This window comes from Pteropus vampyrus, unplaced genomic scaffold (genome assembly GCF_000151845.1).
Source record: "Pteropus vampyrus isolate Shadow unplaced genomic scaffold, Pvam_2.0 Scaffold656, whole genome shotgun sequence".
NCBI classification, from domain to species: domain Eukaryota; kingdom Metazoa; phylum Chordata; class Mammalia; order Chiroptera; family Pteropodidae; genus Pteropus; species Pteropus vampyrus.
In genome coordinates this window covers 319747-325677 of record NW_011889437.1, presented here as the reverse complement: position 1 = coordinate 325677, position 5931 = coordinate 319747, and the positions used below count along the sequence as shown (strand labels likewise).

At 33.9% G+C, this 5931-nt stretch overlaps 1 pseudogene; it reads right to left on the bottom strand.

Annotated features, from left to right (window-relative positions):
* Nucleotides 1-573: 573 nt before the first annotated feature.
* LOC111733839 lies at nt 574-692 on the bottom strand (annotated as a pseudogene).
* Nucleotides 693-5931: the final 5239 nt, after the last annotated feature.

Genomic DNA, 5931 nt, shown 5'->3' with positions numbered 1-5931 from the left:
CATTGCCCCAGATTTATAAGGAATCTAAGTACACTCTATGTGTACATTATATGCTTCAAGTCTTGGACAGTCACATAATAAGTATTCTGGGTAATTAACATATGATAAAATATTCAATTTCACCAGTAATCCAATAAAAAGACACAAAAATTAAACAATAGTTGCATTTACCCTTTTCATGTCTCATGCTTTTTTCTGTCTACTTGTTTTACCCCGATTATGTCTGCTATTGCCTGGCTGCTAACAAAAGTATACACTTAAACAAAATACCAGGTTCTAGGAATATAATATTGCTCAGGAAAACTTATGTGTAGCCAGATTCATATTCTTTATTTCTAAATTTTCTGAATGTGAGCCTGGCGCTGTGATGATTTGAAAAAGGGAGACACATGAGAGATAGGAAGTTGAATTATTACAACTTTTGAGATGGTACTAAAGGACTTACACATTTCCAGTGGAAATAAGCTACGAATGCAGCAGAGGGTAATCCATCTCTACACATGCCCTTGCACTACAAACCTTTGACTAAGACCTAGAGGAATAAGAAATTTGGAAAGACAAACATTTTTTTAATGCCTACAGCACCCGATATTCCTATGGGGTCTCTCATCCAAGTACTAACGAGGCCTGACCCTGCTAAGCTTATGAGATCAGACGAGATCAGGCACATTCAGGGTGGCATGACCATAGACAGGACAAACATTTTTAACTTTAATTTTTTTGGACTTTTAATTCAAGAAGATTTCATTTTTTTGTTCTTTAATTTCTCCCTGGAAAAGAAATAATCGAAGGGGGTACAGAGTGTTCAAACTCGGGTCATCTTTTATGTTGTAATTATTTGGGCTAATTGCATAATCTCTGGTGAGCTATGTTAAACAATGCAGATGGGCATAATTTGAAATAGAAAATAGAATAAAGATAAAATACTCTGCCCTAGAGTACAATGCAGCCTTGAAGTTAATTTTATTAATGTCTAATTTTGACCCACTTTATGGTCTTCTGAGGACAAAGATTTGAACTCTCTTCACAGCAGGTCCCAGGAAGATCCATAAAATAGAAGGGGTTGATGCTAGGGATGCAAGGATGAGCTACCTCATCAGAGTTGGAGCAGTAGTTCCCTGATATATTACTAATTTACTTTCCCAAGGGTAATGGCCACACCATATGCTTCATTACTAAGCTCAATCGGTTAAGACAGTGGTTTTCATCCCTAGCTGCACATTAGAATTATCCGTGGAGTGTTTAAAATACTTAAGCTTTACCCTAGAACGATTAAATCAGAATTTCTGAGGTCAGGGTCTAGCATTATTAAAAAGCTCCTGGGTATTTTCAGTGTTCATTTGTCTTGGGTTAAGTTCCCCAGAAAACAAGCTCTGTGACAGAGATTTGCAAATAGGAAGTTTATTGGCAAGTGCTCTCAGCAACAACATCTATAATATAGTGAACAAAGAGGGATTAAGCAGACGAGGTTGGACTTTAGCAGTTATAACAGAGGTCCCTGCCACAGTCAATGCCACAGGGAGGTCTAAAGCTGAGACAGCCCTCCATATTTGTCTCAAATTGAGGCAAAGTAGCTGAACACCTTTATACTCTTACATACACCCAACCTTGGATTTTGGCTACCCTCTAGGAATGAGTGTGACGTTGGGAATGGAAGCCCTTTCTACTAAATGGAATTTCCAAGAGGCACTTGGCTTTAATCTGTCAGCAGCCAACACTACACATATAGTAATTCCAGAGACCATAGCACTTTCCAGAAGGGTAAAGCATTGAAATTAATCTTTCTGGCCCATCTCTAAAACTCATAGCTCAGGCCTCCCCACCATAGGAAGAGCTATGTTTCTGATTGATGAAAACAGGGAAATCCTAATATCCAGCGAGCTGTGTTAATCAGTGATGAAGTCACTGGGGAAAATTCAAGCATCATAGGTATTTCTGCCCCTCCTTCTCTCACCTGAGACATGGATGTCCTCAAAAAGTATGTACTTTGCTTCCTATTTACCATGTGGTAATGTGGCCTGCTATAGGAGTTGATCTACACCCTGAAGTCACAGTCCATCTTTTGTGCATGTATATGACTGGCTCTGTAAGTTCATTTCAGGAAAAGAGGACTTTGATGCATTGTCTAATATGCCTTTAATTGCATTCAAGTTGCTGTATTGTGACTCCATTCATATTTGTATTCTTGTGATGATTCTCAATTGCTTACAAGCTAAAGAGGTGGGAAAAAAGTGTTCCTAAACCTTTTCCTTTTTCAAAAATTTTAAGTAAGTAAATAACATATACAAGAAACTGAAAGAAATATTTAAAAATTTAGTGAATGAATAGTCAAGACAATTTGGAGTGGAGGGCAGTAAAGTAAAAAAAATAATCTACCACGTAAAATGATGAAGAAAAAGAATATGTGGAAATTAGTTTTTATGGTATAGAGCCACATAAACGAAAATAGGGAGAGGGAGGGGAAGAGAAAGAGGAGGATGGGGTAGGGAAAATGCTGTGTTCAATTATATGCTTACAAAGTATAAAATCTAACTGAAATGGAAAGTTTTCTCAAAATATATAGTTAAAAATTCTTAAAAGGTAGAAAATACTAATACATCAATAGCTGTGGAAGAAAGTTAAAAGTCAACAACTGACACCAACAAACTGACACCAAAAATTTCTAGAAATCATAGAAAAATACATAAAATTACTCAATTTATTTAAAAATAATAATACAAAATTGATGTCAAATCCTTTTAAAGAAGCAAAAAAAAACCCTTAAAGACCACTCTTAGAGTAAAATCCTAAATGCAAAACTAGAAAACATAAATCAATAATTAATAAGATTAAAAATATGTGACTATTTTAAAAAAGCTGACAACATACTGAAACCATAGAGGTGTAACAATATCTTCTATCAATTTTAATATTTAGTATTATTCTATAGATTTTAGTCATCGAGGAAAGATAGAAGTATAGGAAAAGAAGAGAATAATAATTATTTTTAAACAACTATTTTTTAATTTTTCAATTACATTTGGCATTCGATATTATTTTACATTAGCTTCAGATGGACAGCACAGTGGTTAGGCACTTATATAATTTATGATCCCCCTAATTAGTCGAGTACCATCTTGACATTATACATAGTTATTACAGTATTATTGACTATATTCCCTACGCTGTACTTTACATCCCTGTGACTATGCTGTAACTACCAATTTGTACTTCCTAATCCCTTCACTTCTTTCACCCCACCTCCCAAACTCATCTCATCTGGCAACCATCAAAATGTTCTCTATATCTATGAGTCTGTTTCTGCTTTGTTTGTTCATTTATTATGTTCTTTAGATTCCAAATATAAGTGATGTTATATAGTATTTGTTTTTCTCTGGCCGATTTATTTCACTTAGCATAATATCCTCTAGGTCCATCCATGTTGTTGCAGATGGTAAGATTTCATTCTTTTGTATGACTAAGTAATATTCTATTTTCTATATGTACCACCTCTTTATCCAATTGTCTATTGATGGGCACTTAGGTTGCTTCCATATCTTGGCTATTGTAGATAACACTACAGTGAACATAGGGGTGCATATGTGTTTCCAAATTAGTGTTTTAGATTTCTTCAGATAAATATCGAGAAGTGGTGTTGCTAGGTCATAAGATAGCTCTATTTTTAATTTTTTGAAGAAACTCTAAACTGTTTTCCATAGTGGCTATACCAATTTGCAATCCTACCAACAGTGTGTGAGGGTTCCTTTTTCTCCATATCCTCGCCAACACTTGTCATTTGTTGATTTATCGATGATAGCCATTCTTACATGTATGAGGAAATATCTCATTGTGGTTTTAATTTGCATTTCTTTGATGATTAGTAACCTTGAGCATCTCTTCATATGTCTATTGGCTATCTGTATGTCCTCTTTGGGGAATATCTATTCAGGTCCTCTGCCCATTTATTAATTGGACATTTTTTTTTATTGGTGTTCAGTTGTATGTGTTCTTTATAAATTGTGGATATTACCTCCTTCTCTGGTGTATCATTGATAAATATCTTCTCCCAGTTAGAGTGATTGGCTTTTCGTTTTGTTGATGGTTTCTGTTGCTGTGCAAAACCTTTTTAGTTTGATGTAGTCGCATTTGTTTATTTTTCTTTTCTTTCACTCTGTTCCCAATTTATTAAGAGTTTTTGTCATAAATGGATGCTGGATTTTGCCAAATGCTTTTTCTGCATCTATTAATATAATCATATGATTTTTATCCTTCATTTTGTTTATGTGGTGTATCACCTTAATTGATTTGCAGATATTGAGCCAAACTTGCATCCTAGGAATAAATCCCATTTGATCATGGTGTATGATCTTTTTAATATATTGCTAAATCCGATTTGCTAATATTTTGTTGAAGGTTTATGTATCCGTGTTTATCAGGGATAGTGGCCTATAATTTCCTTTTTTTTTTTTTTTTTTTGTAATGTCTTTGTCTGGAATCAGGGAATTTCTTTGCAATCAGGATAATCTTGGCCTGGTAAAATGAGGTTGGGAGCTTTCACTCTTCTTGAATTTCTTGTAGTAGTTTGAGAAGATTAGGTGTTAATTCTTTGAATGTTTGGTAAAATTCACCTGTAAAGCCGTTGGTCCAAGACTTTTGTTCGTTAGGAAGTTTTTGATTACTGTTTCAATTTCATTAGTAGTAATTAATCTGCTTAAATTTTGTTTCTTCTTAATTTATTCTTGGGAGATTGTATGTTTCTAGGAATGTATCCTTTTCTTCCAGGTTGTCCAATTGTTGGCATATAATTGTGCATAGTATTTTCTTACGATTCTTTGTATTTCTGTGGTGTCAGTTGTCGCTTCTCTTTCATTTGTGATTTTATTTATTTTGTTCCTCTTTTTTTTCTTGATGAGTCTGGTTAAAGGTTTATTGATTTTATTTATATTTTCAAAGAATCCTTGTTTCATTGATCTTTTGTATTGGTTATTGTGTTTTAGACTCTATTTTGTTTGTTTCCACTCTGAACCTTATTATTTCTATCCTTCTGCTCATTTTGGGCTTTGTTTGCTGTTCCTTAGGTGTAAGGTACGATTGTTTATTTGAGGTTTTTCTTGTTTATTGAGGTATGCCTGTTTGCTATGCATTTTGGGTTGTTGTGTTTTCATTTTTGTTTGTCTTGAATTTTTTTGAAGAGTTTCAGAAGGATAGGTGTTAATTCTTCTTTGAATGTTTGGTGAAATTTGCCTGTGAAACCATTAGTCCAGGACTTTTGTTTGTTGGGAGATTTTTTATTACTGATTCAAATTCATTAGTAGAAATTGGTCTGTTTGGATTTTCTGTTTCTTCTTGATTCCGTCTTGGAAGTTTGAATGTTTCTAGGAAGTTATTTCTTTCAAATTGTTCAAGTTGTTGGTGTGTAATTGCTCAGTATCAAGGTATCTTTTGAGTTTTTCTTTAATCTCTTTGTTACCCCCTTATTGTTCAGTAGCATGTTATTTAGCCTCCATGTATTTGTGTGTTTTCAGCTTTTTTCTTGTAATTGATTTTTAATTTCATACTATTCTGCTCAGAGAAGATACTTGATATGATTTCAGTCTTTTAAAATTTATTAAGACTTATTTTGTGGCCTAGCATGTGGTCTATCTTGGAAAATGTTCCACATTCAGTTGAAAAAAAATGTATATTCTGCTGCTTTGGGGTGAAATACTCTAAAGATACCAATTAAATTCATCTGGTCTAATGTGTTGATTAAGGCTGTTTTTTTGTTGTTGCTGTTGTCGACTTTCTGTCTGGAAGATCTATCCATTGATGTCAGTGGGATGTTAAAGTCTCCTACTAATATGATTGTACTACCGTCGATACCTCCCTTTATGTCTGTCAATATTTGCTTTATAAATTTAGATGTTCCTCTTTTGGGTGTATAAATGTTTACAAGGGTTATATCTTCTTATT